Consider the following 24,883-nt stretch of genomic DNA (forward strand, 5'->3'; position numbering starts at 1 on the left):
TCGGTTGACGCGTGTCCGATGAAAAATACAACACGTTGAATTTATGAAAAATCGAATGTTGCCCTTTTTAAAACATTTCTATTTAATCCGAAGAGTACAAATGCACAATCACGATCGCGATATTTCCCATGCAAATGTAGAAAAAAAATGACCTTTACTGTTTTTCGCTTTGCTTTTAACAGTGAAAATTTTCAAAATTATCAAATTTAGTCATCTTTTTATTATTCTAAGTTTTTTTAATCAATAAATAGTGTTTAAAAATAATAAATATCCACTTTGCAACTGACGAAAAATAACAGAAAAATGATAAATGAACTTAGTTTGGGTGGAAATGACCAAAATTTGTTTTTAATGTAGGTCAATGTAAAAACGTCCGTAAATTGATTTTAAGTTATTAGTGAAATTTGTAAGTCGGATGTAGCATATATTATTGTGCTATAAATTGTATTTAAATTAATAAAAGCAATGCTATAAGCTATCAATATGCTATAATAAAAAATCAAATAATCAAGAATTTGCTGGGAGTAAGTTTATTAAAAGAATGGATTTTTTTGTCGTTCAGCTATATGAATTTTATGAATTGTTAAGTCCTAATAGGGTATCCTTCTAGATCATTTACTCTCTATGAACAAATTACATCATGAGGGGTTTGTTCATATTTTTAGAGAGGAGAGATTTACAAAACCTTTGATCGATATAAGAAATACTATGTGAAAGATTTTTTTGGGGGTTCTGTCGTTCACTGTATAAATTGAATGACATTGGAAATCTGCTTATGCTTCTATTGCGATACATGCTATTATTTAGAAAAAACTATTAATACTTTATATAATATGAGAGATAGTATTTTTCTAGCTTTGAGCTGAATCATACTACAAACATTACTATGATGTGTTATACTTTTTTTTTAATTAATCAAAATAACTTTATTAACTGTCAAGCTACTGACATATTTTGTTGATATAAGTAAAACTGTGTGAAAGAGGGTTTTTTTTTTGGGGAGGGGGTTGTTGTTCGACTATGTAAATTGACTGATCTTATGTGAAATCTGCTTATGGTATTATTTAGATGAAACTGTGAATAAATTAAACAGTATGAGAGATTTTCCTAGCTTTGAGCAGAATCTTACTACAAACACTAACATGATGTGTTATAATTTTTTTTAATAAATCAAAATAACGTTATTAACTATGAAGCTACTGGCATATTTTGTGGATATAAGTAAAATTGAAAGAGTTTTTTTTCTTGTCCAGTTATGTAAATTGGATGAACTTAAGTCAAAATAGTGTATAGTTGTTACGTTTATTGGAGGATTTATATGATGGTTAATAAAATTAATCTGTAAATAAATTGTAGGGCTTTGTTAATACAGGAAATTCTTGTTGTTTTGGAGCGGAATCGTCTTACCATATGATGTATGTTATCACCGAGCTATCCTCGCGAACCACACGCACACCACTGACAACAGAATCGTTCTGTTTTTCGTCTTCCTTTCTACGAGGCTCGCCGATCCCCTCTCCGACGTGGCTTACTCCTCCGGGGCGTATCGCGGTTCGTCCCGTAACTGGGTCGGTGAAAATAATTTTCCGTCATTAAAAATAAAAATCTTCCAGAATGAGTTGGGTATGTAAAAAAAATACAAAAAAAAAAAAAAAAAAGATCGCCTATGAAGACGAACTCGAAAAGAAAGCTCGAAATAATAAAGCCGGCCGATATAAACGGTCCATAAGGGCACGGTAAAGTTTTTATCAACCGGGGCCGGAATCGCTGGCGTGCCGTGGTGGCGTGCTCACCCCCTAATTACCACCATCCTCCGCCCTTTATCACGACGCATATATTAATTTTTATGCTTTATCTCCTCAGTTAAATGCTAACAACCCTCGAGAGCTAATGCTCGGCTTTGGTTACGCCCATTCACTGTTTATTCAGAAAAGACCGTGATTTAGAACTATGTCGTCGCAATAGTGTTCACAGATTTGAACAAAGAGATTAGGATTTGTTTTCGCTCAAGTAGAAACCCGTATTAATATTAATGCATTTCCTTCGCACTATCTGATGATTAGCGTCGTGTTTTAGAAAGGCAATTTTCTTAAAGAGCTCCAAATTAGTGGTATTAAGTTAAATACATCTGAGGACTTCAAAGACCAAGGAGAACTAGTCGTGATACAGATGCTTTTTTGTTCTTTTAATTAAAGGGAGAAATATGTAAATCCATATATACTACACATTTCTACTAACCCATAAACGTATCATACATCAAGATTATAATTTAAAAAAAACAGACTTACATATATAATAAAATTTCAAGATCTGATCTTATTGTAATGTAAGTAGCGAGGTCGCGATCGAAGTCTTCGACTTCATCAACGGCTTCAATAACTCAATTTCAGTTAGAGTAACTGTAGGAACACGAAAGTTAACAAATAATATCCTAAAAAGTAGATCTTTTGAACAATATTTAGGCTTTACGTGTAACAAGAAGATCGAATAGTGGCATCGTGGCCGTAACAATGAAGGCGTTGACACGACGTTAACACGTTAAAGGTTCCAGGTTCGAATTCAGCAGCCCTGCATACGAACCCGACATACAAATGGCACTACGAGGGTATCTCATAGCATCAATAATCTCATAATTATTATTTGGAAATCGTGAGATGCGGTCTGGTGTGACGTAGGTTTTAGAAAAACATTTTCTTTATCGTGCCAACGTTTCGATCTTCATTGAGATCATCTTCAGGGCTCAAAGTGTTGAGTGTGCCAAGTCTCAACACGACACACAAGAATGGCACAATCACGCAAAAAAAACCACTTTGAGCCCTGAAGATGATCTCAAAAAAGGTCGAAACGTTGGCACGTAAAAAAAAATGTTTTTCTAAAACCTACGTCCCACCAGACCGCATCACACGATCTACAAATAATCATTAACGAACTGTCACTAAACACCACACGTATAATCTCATAGTAGAACGTCCTCGAAAAAAAGGCCATTTTTTACAACATAATAATACTTATAGTAGTTATTATGGTAGTCATCAAACGTTACGTAAATGTCGTCAGAAGCTTCATAGTTGATAGCGTTGATTGATTAATTTAAAAAATATAATATGATACAATGATTCCTCTTTAAGATTATTAACAAACCTCTCATTCTCTTCATTGTTCATAGGGAGTAATTGATCTAGAGAATATTCCTTGTTTGGACTTACCAATTCATAACAATTTTTGCCTCTCAGTGTAGAGAAAATTTATGCGCGTCCAAAGTTCTTGTCTTACGTACGTTTACCGCTACTCATCAGTTGAAAAACATGTAGTTAAATTATCGTTGATTTGATTAAAAGTTTGTTTTTTAGGTTACAAACGGTTCAAAAAAATTGAAATGTTACGATTTTGATACTTCTATTAAATAACCATTAACGAACATAATAAAAAATAATTAAAAAACGCTTTGGCCGTTCTCAATTGTTGTGTTAGATTTATTTGAGACAAATCATGTTCATTTTTGTATCAAAGAGTACGTTTTGATCACTAAGTATTACCATCTTAAGTGAGTAGAAATGGGGAGTTTTTAGTACAATTTGACATCTAAGATAACCTTCTGATGTATTTACGTCTCTTCTTGGTACACACTGTATATTTAATACGATCATGCATATTATTTTCTTAACCTAGATAAAAAAGAATCAAATAATAACGTTCAAATACACGCATAACTAGCAAAAGTAGAAAACCGTAGTTAAAAAATTAAATAAATTATCTTAATTTATTTCTGGGCTTCTAAGGCTCATTGGAAAGTACGCTCCGGTACGTATCTAATAGTTTTTGACCTAGAATAGATCATAGTTTGATAACCTTGAAAAGTTTGATTAAAATCGTCGATACAACGTCCATGGCCTTTGCTAGTAGTTGTCCAAATTCGGCCATCCGTGCCAAAAGTGCCAATGAATCGCCTAAGATTAGCGTGTTTATCAATCATTTCCATTGAAAAACTGTTATGGTTTTGTATAATAATGAAAATAATACGTGTAAAGAAAGTCAGAGGATAATTTTGTAACCCATAATTTTCTCAGCCCAAAGAACACGGCCTTTCGGGCCCGGAAGCAAGGATTCGCAGTTTTCGCAATTAATTCATTAGCGCTGAATCCATTCATACCTTATTTCACTGGGTCATAGGGCCATGGGAACTCGGCGTGCAAATGTGCATTGGAAATCATGTAGCCAGCCTTCCCACAACAGAGCCCGGTGTCCATTCATAAGCGAAACCGCGTTACTTTCACACAACGCTGGTCATGATGCCGTTTACCGGCCGTAGGGACGAACTTGACCGACAAAATGCGTGGCGCCGTTGGATAGTAGAAATGTCACTTAATTCCTTTTCCGTGTAGTATTTCGCGAGAGAAATGAGAAAGTTTTTTGAGGTCGAAAGCTTTCTGCATTATTTATCTTTCGTCCAAAGACGATTTCTTTCTTTTTTTAAAGGTTTCTGGGCTACCCTATTTAAACCTGATCTTTTAAATATTACTTTGATAATGATGCTCTAATATACATATTAAATTCATTAGATTTCGTGGTCCGATTGACCAAATGAAAAATGGCAAAAATGAGGGAAAATTCGAAAGGTTGGGTTGAGATAGGAAGTTAGTGTCCGAGTGGATCGAAGCTCATCACAATAGCTCAAGTGGTAGAGCAGCAGCGCACTTAGCCGAAGGTCGTGGGTTCGAATCCCGCTCCTGACGCTGACTTTTTTATCTCAACCAATACCTTACATAAAGATTAATTAATTGACAGATGTTAGTTGGTCAATTGGACCACGAAATCTAATGAATTTAATAAGCTAAATGAAGTATATCTTCACTAAAGCATTAGGTGGCCATTTCATTTGTCGCCGAGAATCAAATAGATTACACGACATTTGAAAAATGGCAAAAAGGAGGGAAAATACAGAAGGTGGGGTTGAGATGGGAAGTTAGTGTCCGAGTGGATCAAGGTCACGACAGCTTAGGTAGAGCAGCGGCGTATTTAGGCGAAGGACGTGAGTTCTAATCCCGCTCGTGACGCTGATTTTTTTATCTCAACCAATACCTTACATAAAGATTAATTAATACCATTAAATTAATTAATGTTTCAAGTTGAGATTAAAATGGAATTAATTAATACAATATCAAAATATTGAAGTTATTTTTCACTTTTTTTTCCAAAAAACGTAGAATTGTTGTTCTATATCATAGATGAATATGACTCGTTCTGAGGAACCCATACAAAACTGCTTGAAAAATCTATTCCGCACCTAATAAACTACACCAACATAATACGATCCTCTTATAATGGCAAAACATACAACATGTAAATTTCCACCAAGAACAAACACTGAAGATGGCAAAATGATGAAACCCGTCTGTCAGACCAACACAGCGAGGATAGGCGGGCCAAGATATGGCTAACGACCAAATTAGATGTACATCTCCTTGATTTCTGTTTTATTCAAAAATTCGTTAGATCGTGTGAAATTTAATTAACCATCAATTAGTTTAAAAGCCAATGAGTTGATGTTGTTTCAAAACATTCACTATTGTTCAGAAATATCCATAGTCAGATGGCACTACAGCAGGATATAATCAAATACGGTGATAGATTTTTCTGTCAATTAAGCCTTTATCAAAAGCGGACGATGTGGTATTTGATTCCCGTAATATTTAGCCTCAAAACTCCACCTACTCAACCAACAAAATACATCAATTAAATTCTCAGTATGATCTTCCCAGTATCCATCTCCCGTACGGTACGTGATGAGATTAGAAAAACGCTTTTCAAAGTTTATGTAACTTTTCTCCGTCAATTAACCAATTTTAAATTTCAAATAAGCTCTTTTTCGTCCGGAATAAATATTTTTAATTAATAGTTTAGTGACCGTTATTTAATGATTATTCGGAGATCGTGAGATGCGGACTGGTGTGACATAGGTTTTAGAAAAACATTTTCTTTATCGTGCTACGTTTCGAACTCTATTGAGATCGTCTTCAGAGCCTGGGATTTATAACCATTGTTTAAATTTTACAAATACATGTAGGATGAAGGAAAAAATGAATTTATACAATGCTTGAAAATTTTAGATTAAAAAAATGAATTTATACAATAGTAGCAAATTTTAGATTTTTTTAAAATCTAAAATTTTCACCTTACGATCTTCGAATTACCACTGCTAATTAATTTCAAATTAAACCTTTTTAATTTCCAATTAACTCTTGCGTTAAAACAAAAAAAGCATTAGGAGATAGATTGAAATATAACCGTGTAAGGTAAACTGCCTTTATATAAATAGATGCGAATTTTTTTAAAAAATATAAAATAATTGGGCCCTTAGAAAACTGACTATATAATAATTAATTTCAATTTCAATTAATAATTGTATAGTATTAAATATAAAAACAAATCATAATTCTTTTAATTTGAGTTTTTTGAAATATAAATAATTAGCCTCTTTAAAACCACATGAATACTAATTAAAATTTAAAAAATTTATATAAAATACAATAAAATATAAAAATAAAAGCTTTTTTATATTATGATATGTGAAAAATTTTGATTTTTCAAAGCTCAATTATTTTATAATAAAAAACAATTCAAATCAGAATCAATCATGAAGAAGAATCATTTGTTTTATATTTATTATTATAGAACTTTTAATTTTTATTTATTTTTTATAAGGACTTCAAAGAACCCATTTTTTTTAAAATCAGGAATTTTTATTTGTGTGGTTGCATTTAATACTGGTTTCTAGATTTTTTTTGGAAGAGATAATTTAAAAATAAAAACAGTTAATTTGAAATTAAAAAACGGTTAATTTGGTGCGATAAAGACCTCATTTGAAATTAGAAAGTGTTAATTTGACGTAAAAAAGCTACATATAACGATTCTCTTTTAAAATCTCCAATTTCTTGTTAACTCAGCAAATTTACTTGATATATTTTCCTTCAACATGTAGAAAATCGTGAAGATCTCGACCAGGTTGTTCCAGACAGCAGATTATTAATAAAAAAAATTTAAAATGCCTTACTGTGGTAGATGAAGTGCCAATTGTGGTCAATAACCGCAGGTAACATACGGATGTGCACTCTCGACATATTCAGCCACTGAACTTGGTCAAGTTCGTCATGTGTCCCCAGCATTGGAACGTTTGAACCAAAACGCGTTTTTTCAACTTGGTTCTTTTCATCTGTGTCTTGTGTTTTCGAAGGAGGATAATCACGATTTATCGTTTCAATTTGTAATGATCGAATGTAAACTACAATATATAATATAAACTGTAAAACATAAAAGTTTAGTTTACTTATTGATAATTACATTTCAATGAGCATCAAAATGATTGTGGCTCAGCATCGTGGAAGAAATGATTGCTTGGCTTTTGTTACTGTTCTTAAAAGGTGTTATTTATTTACATTTTTAGACCTGGTTAGATCTGTTGAAGAAATATGGGAAAAAATATCGCATTACGATTAATACAAACCAATTAATCTCCTCTGATCACGGCCTATTGATAAACTCATGTTTTGTTCCGGTTATGCGGTTGCGTGTTCTTTACCACCTCGGTTGCATATCATAATTTGAATAGGAATTAAGCCCTGTCCGGCCAATAATTATTGACCACTTCCCTTCGTTTTAAGCCCTCAGGGGGAAGCATTGTTTATCCGGGTTAATAATCGGCGGTTTGGGGTTCAAAATCAGGTCCTGGCAACTTTTTACCTTTAAACGTTTTAATAAAGGCTTATTTATATAATAATCCATTACAGTTCGTGGTCCGATTGACCAATTAACATTTTTCAACCAACTATTTATAACTTTATTAACCAAAAAAGGTGGGTTTTGAAGTATTATAAGAAGTGTGTAGAATGTTTTTGTCAGATCAGACAAATTGCATAGACAAGTTGATACGGTTAAAAAAGTTTCATAACGTCCCGTTCATGATCAGTAATTATGATTTACTACTAACCGAGCCGGACACGTGTGTGAAGTGTGCACTCGAACTTCGTTGGTAATTAGAGGAGTTATGATTCATAGCGAGTTGTGGCGCCGTTTCCAGGCTAGATAAGACGAGCTGCGTGTCTGCTTTGGATTACTTGTTAGCCGTCCCATTTTCCAGAAAGATTGCACTTCCTTAACGACCCACTGGTAATCGATGATGTATTGTTATTAGGCTCGCGGCTTCTCGTCATGCTACCAAACCTGTACAAATATCAACTAAGGATGAGCATGAACAATAACGAAAAATCAATGTTGCACGATTGTTCTAAAATAAACTTTAAAATTCATGGCTATTACAGGAATATTTATGTTTCATACTAATTTAAAAAGAAATGGACATAGATATTGAATGTTTCTTATCGCCATTGTTGTTCATAATTTCATTTAATTATTTTTTTTATTTAACGTCTTGGTTGAGATGAAACAGTTAGTGTCACGAGCGGGATTCGAACCCACGACCTTCGACTCTGCACGGCGCTGCTCTAACCACTACCGTGGGTTCGAATCCAGCTCATGACACTAACTTTTTCATATCAACCAAGACCTTACATAAAAAAAATTAATTGAAATAATTAAAATGGTCAATTAGGCCACTAAACATAAAAGGTTGATCATGATTGTTCATGGAATACATTTTGTTAAATATTTTATTATATGATGTTAAAACATTTATAATTTATTCCTGTTATAATGAATGTTTACACATTAGTTGATATACTAAACTGGTTGTAATTGAACTGATTAGGACGTTTACCCCAAACGGTTGTCACTACCCGATGTGCTGACAGGGTCTGTACTTCACGGGACCCTACCTACCCCGTTGTACGGCTGGGTCGCTATTATCTTTCTTAAACCACATGCCTAGGAGATCGTCGCTTCCCAACCAACGTGGCTTTAGACATGAAGGTCATTTAAGCCCACAACTCCTGCAAATTATAATGTAAAACTAACTAACGTCTATAGTAAAGTCACACAAATAAATACATTCACATGTATGTACATTGCGCTCATTCTGATTAATCGGTTGAGTACTTTCTACTCTATATTCGTACATCAACCTACGCACAATAATAATAATAATATAACTTAAATTTAGGTAGATGGATATTTTTATAAATATTCCGTCATCGACTCTAATAAATACACACACCGCTGGAGGGGCGACGGTAATGCTACATCACATCACATCTCACACTATGTAGGGTTCCAATGTACGTAGAGGTCATTAGACTGGTGAAAAAGAATACCAAATGCTGGGTTCGCCGAGCTTTCGGCACCTTATAGTGCCATCATCACGGCCTATTTTATTACAAATTCAAATAAATACACAGTAACATACAAATAACAATTAATGTAATAAAATGATATACATACTTTACCAAAGATGAAGAAAACGATTAACATAGAAAACTATTGTACAAGCGTTTTGGGTTTAAGGTTATGGAGCAAATGGCTAATACATTTTTGACGGTGAAAACAAACATAATTCACTATTTTTCGTGGTCCGCTTGACCAATTAATATCATTCAATTAATTAAGGTTTTTAAGTTGAGACAAAAAAGCCAGTGCCACGAGCGGGATTCCAACCCACGACCTTCGGCTTGATACGCCGCTACTCTACCACTTGAGCTGTCGTGACTTCGATCCCCTCGGGCACTAACTTCCCATCTCAACCCCACGATTTGAATTTTTCCTCCTTTTTCTACATAATATTATAAGAAATGATTAACATAGAATATTTATATTTGACAATGAATACAATAATTTATAGTAAGTAGAACAATATTTTTTCACCTCTCTTATGACCTCTACGAAGATTGGAACCCTACATAGATTAATTACCGTTTGCAGGTCGATCAACTAACATCACATCCTCTCACACTATTAAATACACACACCCAAACAAAACACATAACCATAAAACTGATCTATATACAATTTAATAAAAAAACTTCCAAATGCGGAACAGGGGACTCAGAAACTCGCTTCTGAGCCCGAGAACCATTCTTAAATTCGACGGCATGTCTACACGCTGTCTATAAGGAGCCAAGGCATGACGCGCTTCTATTATGTGGGACATGTTAAGCAACCTTTGTATACAACTGACAGGTACTGTCACATTGCTCAGAGGTCTGCCTTTTCTTCTTATAGTATATTCCCATTGAAACAGGTGTCCACCAGGGCAGCATTCTGGGACCCTTTCTATTCACAATAATTAGTTATTAAAACTAAATGTTTACTGTAATAAGTTGAAGTTGAAAATCAAGTATTTCTTCTGTGAAAATTATGGCTGCTAGTAATAATAAGAAAGGGCCGAATAAAAGGTAAACTAGTGCATCTTCTTTCCATCAGGAATTTTAAAAAAATCTATGAAAACTTAGACAGGCGATTATCCATGACAATATAGCATGTACTGAGCCACTCACTCCATTAATTAAACATTTTACAATGCGGATCATTTAGCCGGCCACTTTCTTTTCAGACGTCGTCAAGTCCGTTTAGATGCGGATGGTTGGCTTAATAGAAGATTAATTTGGTTGAAATGTGTGAATGAAAGTAATTGTTTTTTTCATGGCCATGGACAAAAAGAAAGGAGGCGACTAATATAGTCTGTGTATACATTTAAGAATCGATCATTTTAAGGCGGATTTCTGATTGTAGGGATGTTTATAAGAAACAGCTTAGGCCTTTGCTGTACTACAGGATGGTTCAACTAGTTTAGATGTGAATTGTAAATTTTCCTTTTGGAATCTTAGGATCAACTTTTACGATCATTTCCGTCTTCATGTCCTCGTTGTTTTAATCTGTCACATGCGTTTTAACTTTGCGCCATCTTTAATATTGGGTGTGTTTTGTTTCTTGGACGAATCCCTTTCAGAGGAGGTGGAAGGTTAATGAACTGACCAACAATCATTACTCTTTACTGGGTCCGTCTTTTCTTGCTAATTTCCTAGTTACACCTACCACAGTGGTTATAAACAAGCGAGAATGGACGGATACAATAAAGTCGACATAAGTGTTACATATTGCATTCATCACTCGCAAAGACAACCAACTTGTTTGGTTATGTCTAATAACTTTAGGTAAATGAGACCAGATCAATATAACTTAAAAAAACAGAATTTATGAATTATTATTTATATTTACATCAATAGCTTAAACTGCGAATGTCCTACCACCAGTTTGATTTCCGCTCGTTTCACTCCACCATACATCAGGTGCATCGCGTTGTATGCATGCACGTATACCTTCATTTCTTGAGCGGATACAGTATTGCTCGGGAGTGTTTCTCGATGTGGCACAAGCATTATCGGTGATCTTGTTTGCTGTTGGAGTTCGAGAGCTTCCTGCATTTTACGCACCCTGTAATTTCACTAATTTCGTGGTCCGCTTGACCAATTAATACATTACAATTAATTAAGGTTTTTAGTTGAGTTGAAAAAAAGTTAATGGCACCAGCGGGATTCGAACCCACGATCTTCGGCTAGATACGCCGCTGCTCTACTACTTGAGCTATAGTGACCTCGATCCACTCGGACATCAACTTCCTATCTCAACCCCACCTTATGAGTTTTCCCTCCTTTTTGCCATTTTTCAAATGTCGTGTAATCGGATTGGATTCTCGACGACAAATGAAATGGCCACGGAGAGCTTTAGTGAAGTATACTTCATTTTAATTAATTAAATTCACTAATTTCGTGGTCTGCTTGACCAATTAATACATCACAATTAATTAAGGTTTTTAGTTGAGATGAAAAAAAGTTAATGGCACGAACGGGATTTGAACCCACGATCTTCGGCTAGATACGCCGCTGCTCTACCACTTCGAATCTCGCTCGTGCCATTAACTTTTTTTCATCTCAACTCAAAACCTTACTTAATTGTAATGTACCCTGTAATGTTCTTATCTGACATACCGGTACTGCCGAATTACTCAGGGGGCTGCCTTTTCTTCTTATATTGTATTCCCATTGAACCAGGTGTCCCCCAGGGCAGTATCCTCGGACCCTTTTTATTCACAATATACACAGCTGACATTCCTTTTTCTCTAACAATATGCTCTTTTGCTGATGATACGTCTATCATGTCACCTTATCCTGGTAATTGCCTAGCTAGTCATAACTACGTTTATGCCTCATCCAATCTCGCAATTCGTCGAGAATGAAAAATTAACAAATCTATATCCACCATCACCTTTACACCCCAAAATCAATTGTCTTACCGACTATTTTATACATTGAAAAAATACTAACGAGAAATCCCCATACTGAAACGACAGGAACTAAGCGATTCTACACATTACTCCTTAGATTATTTGACCATATTCACCATTTTACACCACGTGAGACCAATGTGAACAAAATTGAAGTATGGGGTTCAATGAAAAAAATCGAATTCCTACAAAATCCAATTAAAAATACTAAGAAAAATATTCAACTTTCCATTCTATTCTTAAATTCACTAATTTCGTGGTCCGCTCGACCAATTAATATATTATAATTAATTAAGGTTTTAGTTGAGATAAAAAAGTCAATGGCACGAGCGGGATCCGAACCCACGATCTTCGGCCCGCTGCTCTACCACTTGAGCTATCGTGACCTCGATCCACTCGGACACCAACTTCCCATCTCAACCGCACCTTTTTAACTTTTCCTCCTTTTTGCCATTTTTCAACTGTCGTGTAATCGGATCGGATTCTCGAGACGACAAATGAAATGGTCACGGAGAGCTTTAGTGAATGAAAAATGGCAAAAACGAGGGAAACTTCAATTGCTTGTAGCTCCCAAAAAGCGAAGTTGTAAAAGTCATAATAAATATATGAAACTAAAAAAATAATTATCTTAATTAAAAAACTGTGGAAAAGGAAGAATTCAATGCTTATACTAAGTGACATGCCCCTTCCTCTTTCTTTCACGTTATTGTCTTTTTTCTAACCCTCACCCGGTCATTAATCCACTCAGGGCTAACGAGGGCTCCATTAGGGCCAGCAAACGACAGTCGTTGTCCGGTGGGTCGCAAACAGTTTTAGGATTGATCGGGGCCATCCTGTGTGTTTGTTCCGACAATCCTCCTTAGTCAAACTGTACAAACAGACGGCCGCCACGGTTAGATTAATATGCTTGAACAATGGGTCATCACTCGCGTGCGCCCAGTTTCTTGTTTGCCTTGCCTTCTTGTAAGCTAGTACAACCGATCATATATCTTGTCCAGGATGTCCCCTGATCAATAACTGGGTTGATTAGAGACATTCTCCTTCGAAAGAGACAATTTAGCATGCAAAAACGTTCCATGACTATCCAGTTATTTTATTCAACAACTTATTTTATCACTATGAAAAAATCTTTGCAAATTCTTTAATGATTAAGTTAAATCTATTAATTAGTTCTATTTGTCAAAATATGATTTTCGTGAATTCGAAGGATTCTGGCAATAAATCGACAATAACCCCCCCCCCCACACACACACAGCTAGGGTATTCAGTTGTTTTTCGTATTGTATTAATTTTTATGATTATATATATNATATATTTAAAATCTTGGTTATGAAGAAAAAGCTAGTGTAAACAGCGGGATTCGAAGCTCAAGCTGCTCTAACTACTTGAGTAGTTGAGGTCTTGGGTTCGAATCCCGCTCGTGACTCTAGCTTTTTCATCTTTTCCAAGACCTTAGATAAAAATTAACATTAGTCTTGATGTCATTCATAGAATTAGAAATGAAAGTAAAATCATGTTTAATTGCATAGAAACTGAGGCCTGGCGAAATCAGAGGCCATGAATGAAAATAATAGTTATTGTTTTTTGTACTCAACACTTTTGTCCGTAACATTTTAAAACTTTCACAGCCGAAATGTACGCTTACACTCTACTTATTTATAGGAGCATTTCACTAGTTGGCCTCATGAGCTTTTTTTCACTCGGTTTAACGGAAGGTTAAGCTAATTCATAGCTCAAAATGAAAACGCGATCCCTCAACGGATGCCATGGGAAACTTTGCTTGATAAAACGAGCTGAAGCGAATCAATAAGTAGTAAAAGCTCCGCATCTTGTACGTTTTAATATTTTTTGGTTCCCAAAATTAACAAGTATGGGCAGATGTGTGAAGAATGAAATTGCATTTATGATATTGAAGTACTACTAAAGTTGTTATCACAATATATATTTTTTTAATTAATTAGGGATTTTAGTTGAGATAAAAAGTCAGTGTCACGAGCGGGATTCAACCACAAAGGTCACGATAAATCAAGTGGTAGAGTAGCGGCGTATCTAACCGAAGGTCGCGGGTTCGAATCCCGCCCGTGACACTGAATTTTTTATCTCAATAAAATCCTTAATTAATTGAAAGATATTGATTGGTCAAGCGAATCACGAAAATTAGTGAATATTTTTTAATGTTGTCCGGAAAACAATGCAGGTATAGGGTTATAAAATAAAAATAATTAAATAAATAATTTTAAACACTTTTTAATAATTAAAATGCCCTCCTTCACTCTCAATAAACTTCTCCAAACGTGATGGAAACTTCTCTATACCGTCTGAATAGAATTTAAGTCTCCATTATTAACAAATTCTGAAAACGCATTTTCTAACGAGTTTTGGCCAATAAATTTTTATGTTGTAAAACGTTATCCAGTCATCTGGAAAAATGGTAATCCATAGGCGAGACTATGGAGAAAAGGGACGTTATAACCGAGATCCAACAGTTTTCCCAATGTCACATGTAACAGATTCGGCCTTTCCGATTAACCAAAAAAAGATGGCTGCAATAATACCACAATGCCAATTTCTGGTGCATTGCTTCTATTTGAGAGCAATACATTTCGGGAGTGATTGTTTCCCAGAATTCAAGAAACTGTACCAATGAAAATGAAACCCACCACAGAGTCTTTTTTCATGAGTTGGGAATTTCGGAAAATGTGGTGCTATATATATATATATNTATATATATATATATGTAATGTAAGGTAGGCGACCAAGACTCGAGGGGTTAAATACCTGGGTAGACTCGTACCCCATCACTAAAAGGTCCGGGACTTGATCGGCTTACGTGTCCTGCATAAATCTCTTGGACCTGTTCACAAACCCCAAGATTTTGGACCATTTAATCACAGGAAGTGATTTGGTGATGTCCTTTCCTTCAAAGATTTCAAATCTAGACCTAGCATACCTATCACACTCTTCGAGGTAGTGCCTTGCCGTTTCTTCTTTTATTTCGCAAAAACGGCACGGGATCTGGTAGAATACCCATTACCTGGAGAGGTGTCTTCTCAGTGGGCAGTGGCCCTTCAGGATACCTATCAGCCTCTTAATTCCCTTTCTTTGTGTTAGAGAGTAGCCAATTCGATTCTGCTGGTTTGATCGCCTTAACAAACTCTTTCGATTGCCTGTCCGATGGTCCATTGCCCATAACTTCTTCTGTTATCTTAGAGAATCTACCTTTTTATCACAAGTAACAATTCTATTCAGAATAGATTCGTTTCTGTTTCGGCAAAGAAGTACAGCACGAACTTCAAAACGATGATTTTTTTAGGAGGAACCAAACTTTCGAGTTTTTATCTTTCCAGTTGCCTTAATGTAGTCAGCGACGGTCGATTTGCTAAATAAAAGATCCTCTGCAAGTTTTCTAACAGTTGTTCTGGGATTTTCTTAGACCAAAGCTCGCAAAACATCATCATCCAGGGAAGAAATCTTTGCACAACTTTCTTTGTCTTCAAAGCTAAAGTCTCCCTACCGAAATTTTTTAAACCATCTCTGGACGATGCTCACATTCACACAGTCATCAGGTTTCTGGCCGTTTGGGCACCATGCTGACCGAGTTTGAACCCGTAAAACGAAATTACATGAAAATCGTGCGTTGATATTTTAGAAAGACTGAATTATTCCCAAGTAACGATATGCTACTGAGATAAAGAAACATTTTTGTTTGGAATAGGATTAAATTGTGTTGACATTCGTACAAAAAATTAATCCATAAAACATAAACAGTTTATTATATAGAGGGGTAATTAAATAAAAACATGAAAACCTTCATTATTTTCCGGACAACCAATAATTCCACTCGTTAAAATGTACAATGTTGAATGTAAAATGTAAATATTGTCGATCATACATCTGAAGCCAACCTGGGATCTTTTAGTGTTCCTTTATTGGTCCATTCATTGATCGTACTGTAGAGAAGGACTTCATATATTTTAAAGATTCCATTATTAAGGAGATTCCTCTGTTATTGCTGACCTCATCATAATTTTCGTTTTTAAACAAAGGAAAATTAATAGACTTTTTAAACTGTATCGTTGTTATTAAAATGATATACATATTTTAATTTTTATTCGGTTGATTGTATTTAAAACAATAAAACTTTCTCACGTGTTCGTTAATTATGTAGAACAGATTGTCGAAAAGTTCGAAAAATCGTCGATACACAGATTAAAAAAAAAAACGCTCGGTCATCCAGCTTGAACAAGCTTGGAACGAAACGGGCCACAAAGTACTAGATGAGTCGAACGGTACTTAAAAACAGCCCACTAAAGCACCACGTGCGTTAAGGCCGCGACGCTTTCGGAATGGAAACACAAAAGTTGAAACGTGGAGCCACCTCCGGAATATGGACAGAACAATTATTCTAGCGGGCGTCCGAGCTATTTATTTAATGATGCGTTCACCCACTGCCTAGTATTCCATTTCCAGTAGGTCCTTCCCAACCACTAGCCATGACTTTCAGCACGACCACGACTTTACTTGGTTTTCTTCCAGTGGATTTCCTTTTATAACTAATCTTCCATTATTTCAACTGCTTAGAATTGGAACCAAAGGAAGAGTATTATTCCTCATCTTAACATAAATCGTTTAAATATTGCAGAAAAATCAATAGCCATTCTCCATAAGTAATTTTAATTATTAGGGTCATTTAAGTGATAATATCTTTTCATCATTGTGGTTTTCTCTCTTGAACGGATGGAATGCTGTTCGGGCACTTTCTGCTTTTTATGCTGCTGAAGCCTTCGATGGAATGCGGACTCTGGCTTGCTCTGAAAACTCAAGGGCATCCTTCTCACTCTCTTCCAAACTACAACCCTATTCCTCTCTCAGCAACCAATATCATTCCACTATTTGGGCCAACAAATGACTTAAAAAATAGAATAGTCCAGAAATCTATTACATTAATCTAAAATCCTATCTGTCCGATTAGTACTTTTAAATAAGAATCAGACCATCTTTCTCTCCCCCTTTCATTTTGCCAAATAGGTGTTAGGCAAGGGAGCTTCTTTCGTCCTATTCTTTATTCAGTAAACACTTAAGACATTTCTATCAATCCCGATGCAGTACTCTTCATATATGCAGACGATACTGCCATCGTTTCAGCAAACCTTTCATAAAGACCAGGATCATCTCTTCTTTTCGGAAAAATGGTTAAAAAAATGGAGGATCAGACTCAACGAAACCAAATCCTAGCAAATAACCTTTACCCTAAACCTCTCTTACAAACTACAACTCTGTTCCTCTCCCAGTAACCTGTTCCTCATTCCACTATTTGGGCCGACAAATGACTTAAAAAAATAGAATAGTCCAGAAATTACTACAACCAATTTGAACAAACAGTTTGCAAATCCAGTCACTCTAATCCAAAATTCTTCGAACTTTTGTTCAAGCTCTATACTTTGTATCCAACCTTAGTATTACACACAGATCTTTGAATCCTATTTTTAATTAGTTATTTAAGGCTAATAAAACATCACTAATTATTTATTGTAATAGATGTTGATTTAAAAAACAACAGTACATAATCTGAAGATTTTTTATTTCTCTTTGTACCGTTGTTTAACAGCGGTATTGTTTTGGTCAAAAATTACACCACGACACTTTTTAACCAATTATTAACAAGTAGAAAGTCATCACATGTTTTAACAGCCTGTTTTCAGATCGACCGATATACGCTCGATATCATTAATTCTTGGAGTGGATGACTTAAACGGATGAATGGATCTATCTATATGTCCACCTGTCCTTGCTAGTTTTTCAGTTAAGCTGATGATGTAAACCATATGCAAATTGCAAACAAACAAAAATTTCTACACCGCTGAAAACTTAGTAAACAAAAATAAACACGTTTGTATGTTAATTTCCTGATAAAGATAGCCAAGAGTAATTGTGTACAACCACACTTTCTCATAAAATAACTGCCGCGTAATTATGCACGAGCATTTAGGAAACGTTCCATTATAATAAATGAATAAAAAATAGTTAACAAAAATGAAACTAAAATGATTTAATAACCGGATATTATAATATATAGTAGGTTAATTAATTCATAAATGCGTAAGATGAATAAGTTCAGTGATATGCAACCCACCGAATCTGCCCTACTGAATTATTATTTAAAAATTAAAAGTATGTAAATATATCCACAGTAAGAAGGCTAAACCATCTTGAGTATTTAAGACTAAATAATTTTATTTAAAAATATTTTTATGAGTTTAAATATATTTTAACATAGTTTGGATGGAAGACACCATAGCTCTAGTGGTAGAGCAGCGGCGTATTTAGCCGAAGGTCGTGGGTTCGAATCCCGCTCGTGACACTGACTTTTTTATTTGAAAAAATACCTTATTTAAAGATTAATTAAAAGAAGTTATTTGGTCAATCGGACCACGAAATATAATGGATTTAAAAATATATTTTATTGAGCCTAGTATTAATTTTAAGTTAAACTATGAAACATCAGTCATTACTAACAAGTGGAAGCTACTGACATGGAGTGGATTTTGATGAAACTTATTTGCGTGATAATAGTTCAAAATAATTAGGCCCCTTTCAAACCGTTCTTGCCAATGGGCCCTGGGAGTTGAGACAAAATTAATTATTTAATTTTTTTAAAATATATTTTCTCACTTTTGTAATAGATGGATTTCAATTTATCATATCAATTGGGTTGTTTTATTTGACAAAAGATACTAAAATACTAAGCATGATCGTACTGAATGAAAGATTTAAAATATAAAAAGTTACAAAAACCAAAAAAATGTTTTCAATAAAGTAGGTCAATACCCATTTTTTTAGGATTCGTTTTAAACGCTTTTAATACTACTTTGAAGTATTTGATGATGTAGAATGAATTCAAAAAGTTCAAGATGTGTAAAAAAAAACTTACCGCTAAACTACATTTTAATCTTAATGACATGTACAGTTTTTAGACTGAATTCGAGTGGGCATTTATTTATTTATTTATTTCTTGCCGATGTCCTATGTTACGCTTAAAAATTCACAACCCTTCAAAAGGCATCCAAATTGAACATTCGTTGGAAACCAGATATTTTCTCATTCGGGCTATCGCAACAAAATATAGATTTTAAGTCATTACGAGTAAAATAAATAAGGATGAAAAAAAAAGAAAACTGCTCAAACCTTTTATTTTATTACTCCGATTCTAATCTATTTAAGGGCGCTGAGAATATGCCATTACGCATAATTTGCAAGCTATTATCTTTCTGTACATTTTCCCCTAGATCGGTAAAGTCGAGAGTCTTGAATTTTTTGTAATTTCTGAAACAATAGGGGTGTATATTGTGCGAATTTTTTTTTGTTGAAAAATGTGTGTACAGTTTTTTGGGGGTGTTAAATCAGAATTGATTCTTGTGTGGTGTTTAGTGACCGTTAGTCAATGATTATTTTGAGATCGTGAGATGCGGTCTGGTGTGACGTAGGTTTTAGAAAAATATTTTCTTTATCTTGTCTCAGTAATTAATTTCGCTGTAGGGAAATCAGGAAAGGAATGTTTGGGACCAAGTGATAAAAAGTTTTGGATTTCTGGAGGAATGTTAGTTTTTGTTAGGTTTACAAACCAACTGTTTGTGTTAATAGGTGTTGGTTTGTTGATTATGTTGTTCAGTTTTATGGTGTTTTTATTTTTAATTTGATCAAAGTGAAAATTGTATGCATATTTTTGATGTTTATAATTTTTTTAAAAAATGTTAGTAGGTATTATGTTGGCTGCACTGAGTTTTAATTGGTGTAATTTTTGTGTTAATGTCTTAATGTTTTTAATGCTCGTGGTGATTTCTATGTTTAAAATGTTTCTTGTGAAATGTATTGTGCCCTTATGTATGCCGTTAATTCTGGTATTTGGTTGTGTTAGTGTGGCATTTGAGAAGTTAAAGTTATTTTTGATGTCAGTAGGAAATCCCTTGTGTTGTCTGCATTTCAAAAAAAAAGTTCTCCGATTAATAGCCGATCCAAGTTTCTTTTCATTATTCAGAAATTTGAGATGCGGTGTGGTGTGATGTAGGTTTCAGAAAAACATTTTCTTTATTGTGCCAACGTTTCGATCTTTATTGAGATCATCTTCAGGGCCTGGGATTTACAAACATTGTTTACATTTAACAAATACATGTAGGATGTGGAATAAGGTAAATTTATACAATGCAAAATATATTTCTATTATTTTCTATCCTTCCCCACCCCTTCAAAATCCAACGTATATAAACATAAAACAACACGACACGCAAGAATGGCACAGTTACACAGAAGACAAACACTTTGAGTGAGTAGAATACTTTGATTGAATATAAAAAAAAATATATTTTGCATTGTATAAGTTCACGTTTTTCCACATCCTACATGTATTTGTTAAATGTAAACAATGTTTGTAAATCCCAGGCCCTGAAGATGATCTCAATAAAGATCGAAACGTTGGCACGATAAAGAAAATGTTTTTCTGAAACCTACATCACACCAGACCGCATCTCACGATTTCTGAATAATTATCGATTAACGGTCACTTATCACCACACATTTTTTTTCATTGTTGGCGATGTCCTTCAGAATACTCTTTGCTTGTTGTCCATATGTAGTTGAATATGTTCATAGACTCCCATGTTCTTCGTTCTTCTCGTGTAGAAATGTGTGATGTTTACTGACCGTTAGTCAATGATTATTCGGAGATCGTGAGATGCGTTGGCATGATAAAGAAAATCTTTTTCTAAAACCAACGCCACACCAGACCGCATCTCACGAATCACATCTGAATAATCATTGATTCTTGTTGCAAAATTATTTTAACTCCTGTATCACTCTGTCTCAACGCAAAAATTGAATTTGCCAGCTAGCCAACATATGGGTATTACACATAATGGAATACCTATTTTGTGACTTAATAACCATGAAGTACATGCACTAGAATGGCAAGAAAACATATTTTTTTTAATTACTTTTTTTTCGGCTTCTAAGTACCATTGGCAAGAACGTATTTTTCGATCTTTTATCACCAAGAAAAGTTGAGTTAGTGTCTGTGATCCCACGACCAACCTTCCACATGAAAGTTTCATTATTTTAACCGTTTATATTACATTTATTTAAAAAAAATGTTTTAAAAGGACTAAATCATTCTATACTAATAATGTTTGTTATCTTTATTCACCCCGTAATATTTTACTTCTTGTAAACAAGTATTGTACAAAAATTACAATATTGTGAATCAAAGTAGAAAGAAAGGACTGGAAATCCTTTCGATTTTTACTAAAGTATGTAGGCCGTTGCCAAGTTCGCACAGTCGACTCAATGAAGCGAGCAACTGGTTGTCAGACGGGTTCCACAGCTTCATTTTCAACGCCAAATCACTATACACTTGCAAATTAATTTATAATCGTTATTCTTAAAAATTAAACGAATAGAATGTTTAAGAGTTTGTTCATTTCAAAAATTGGGCAGATTTACATTATCTTTGGAATATTTTATTCCTCGGGATATGCCATTATTAGATTTATAATTGCTTATATTTCTAGCTTTTCTAATCATAACATCAATTTTTTTTAGCACAGAATTTCAGGATTAGCTTTACGATTGTACTTTAAAGAGTGTGATAGTCCAAAATCGCACTATCCCCCTTTGTGAAACGTATAAATTAAGATATTTATTTTTAAAAGAAGCAAACAATTAAGATTTTGTTTTCACCGTGTTCACTGCATTTGTCAACGTAAGAAGGAAAAGAAAAGCAATTGAAAACTTCTTCGAGAATTGGTTCTCTTGAGTAACGGCGTGTCAGCAGGCGGTCGGGGCCAATATTCTCGGCTGTATTTCAAGATAATTAAACCTCGAAACCTTGAGGAAACCCGGACACGTAGGACGGTAATTCTAAGGGAAGGAAACGGTACTATCAGAAGATGAAAATATGACTCGAGGGAGAAAGTCCGTCGGCAGTCCACGTATTTGTACCGTAAAAGGCTTTGTGTCTTGCATATTCAGTTACAATGTTATTTGAGAGGAACATAAGGATAGAAAATTTTACTTATTTTAATTCCTGTAAACAATTTTTTGTTTTCATCAAGAGATCTGAAAAAATGGCTAAAAATCGATCTTTCTTTGTGAGCTTTGGCAACTTGAAAATAACTTACATATCGCCCTTACTGAAAATATACATTGTTACTGTACCTAGTTAATTATTTTGTAATCATTCTAGTGATTTTGTTAAAAATTAATTCAAAAACTACAAACACAAAAAGTGAAATTAAAAAAATATTACTAAAAGAAAATGGCAGCATGGTACTAATCAAGGCACGGTTCATCCACGTGCCCCGGAGGATGTGTATCGTAGCAGAGTGATCATCATCGGCGAGTAAGGATAGGACATGCGAGAGTGAATCACTTTTGAGTCAAAACTGGCGAAGTTTACTCGATATTTTTCACTTAAATTTGAAAGGTCTGAAAAAAACTCCTTAGGTCGATATAGAGATCGAGTATTTAGGTTTCCCGTACCGATTTTTGGGTAAACAGACTTTTTATTATTACAGTTCACTAAGATCCCTTGTGTAGTAACGATTAAAAACAATATTTTTAAAGAAAATAACATAAATCGAGATATTTTATTAAAAAAATTTCGTTGATTTGAATACAATATTAGGAAAAACCTGATTAACCTGGTGGTAAAGTTTCAAGTAAAATGTAAGAATCTTATCAAAAATTGGAATTTTCACAATCTACCATTTCACTTCAAATCATTGACCTAACATAGTTTATGCAATAATGTTTTTTAATGATTGTTAAAAACCATCACACTCTTTAAATAACAATAAAAAGTTAAAAACTAAAGATTTTTATGATAGATTTATCTATTAAAATGAAAACTACAAGACGAAAACAGTATCTCAAAAAATTCTCGATACACTTAATTAAATTTGGTGTAGTCTGCACAAATGAGAGGGTTTTTCTGAAAAACATAAAAACTACTCAATTTCTATTTGAATAAATCTAAATTTGTCATCACATATAATTATTGCCATTTCTGGGCGAACATTTACACAAAAGTATTTTGCCAGGAAATTAAAATGACGTTAATACATAATTAGGATTATGATGAAACATCCAGAACTACACATTCTAGAATAGGAGATCTGTAAATATAAAATTAAATTGAAATATTAAAATATTTTTTTGTTCTTTGTAATGCAAATTGAATCGTTATTTACGTATTTCTTTTATTGTAGCTCAATCTAGGAGAAAACAATGGAAATAAATAGATCTTACCTGCGCCTAGAATAGGCTAAACCGGTATTACGTCCTGGAATATGTTGAGTAGATAGCGCCTTCAATTTTAACCAATAAATATAAAGAAGAGAGGGAGGGAGGGAGAGAGAGAGAGAGAGAGAGAGAGAGAGAGAGAGAGAGAGAGAGAGAGAGAGAGAAAGAGAGAGAGAGTCTCTGGTGGAAAATCGAATGAAACCATACCCAGAATAATCATTTGAAAGAAGAAACAATAACTGTTCAAAGCATACACAAACACTCACAACCAACTCAAAATAAGAAAACTAATAAACACATATAAACTGTGATTTACTCACATAATTTATTAACATTGATTATATAACAGTCAAATATGTCCAGAAGATACGGAGGACCAAAATGACCTGAAACGATGAAATTTAACCAGCACAGTCTGGCAATATTTTACAATATATACTTATGCAATAATTTTAAAAAAATATATCTTCAACCAGTTTGGCCACATTACCATTTTTAAATTACATAAATAATTACATAAATGTATGTACACATGTAAAATTCAAACGTAATAAAACTATTTCACAAATAGTTTTCATTTTAACTATATTAACAGGCGGGCGTCGGTGGCCGCAACGGTTTGGGCATTGACACGGCGCTTATGACTGTAAGATAAAGGTACCGTGTTCGAATCCAGCGGGGCTGCATTCGAACCCGATATACTTACAAATGGTTTTTTTTTTCAAAAACAACGACACCCTGAGGGTTCAAATAACCTCGTACTTTGGGAAAAAACTCTAAATACTTGTGAATTGTAATTTTTTTTAGTTTTAAAGAGTTTTAATATAGAGGGTGAATTGCTACTCGTGCTACAAACTTCTCCAGTAGATTCTTCACCCTAAAATGAACAAAAAAGTTCATATTGTCCATGGTCCGATTCTCAACCNTACTCTGAAATGGTTGAGAATCGGACCATGGACAATATGAACTTTTTTGTTCATTTTAGGGTGAAGAATCTACTGGAGAAGTTTGTAGCACGAGTAGCAATTCACCCTGTATATGTCGTTTAATTATCTATATTTCTGTTTAACGTTACTATGATAGTAAAAAAACTGGTTTACTGCATAGCATTGCATAGTTTAACGTATTAACACTGCATATTATTGCATATTTCAGGGTTTTCAACTGCATATTTTGGCAATCTTTACTCCATAAAAATCCCGTAAGAAAAAAAAACTATATCAACATAAGCTCCAACTTTCCATGGCAAACATGAATTTAGGATCCATCAAGATAATTTGTTCGTAGGTAAAAATCTGTGATTATTGAATTTTTCTATGTGTGTTGTTCTTGTGAGTCATACTTTAAAAATATGATCATTTA

General features: G+C 34.2%; 1 protein-coding gene across 1 annotated transcript in view; it reads right to left on the bottom strand.

Moving 5' to 3' along the window:
• The window catches only part of LOC106665115 (hyaluronidase-like), a 33,606-nt gene extending 32,092 nt beyond the window's left edge, over positions 1–1,514 (bottom strand). Inside the window, exon 1 of the mRNA XM_014391326.2 lies at positions 1,408–1,514. The gene's annotated coding sequence lies outside the window, so the exon portion shown is untranslated. The remainder of the gene's footprint in view (positions 1–1,407) is intronic.
• Between the last annotated feature and the right edge of the window lie 23,369 nt (positions 1,515–24,883).

The sequence above is a fragment of the Cimex lectularius genome, unplaced genomic scaffold (genome assembly GCF_000648675.2).
Source record: "Cimex lectularius strain Harlan isolate CLEC.00 unplaced genomic scaffold, Clec_2.1 scaffold172, whole genome shotgun sequence".
Taxonomy (NCBI): domain Eukaryota; kingdom Metazoa; phylum Arthropoda; class Insecta; order Hemiptera; family Cimicidae; genus Cimex; species Cimex lectularius.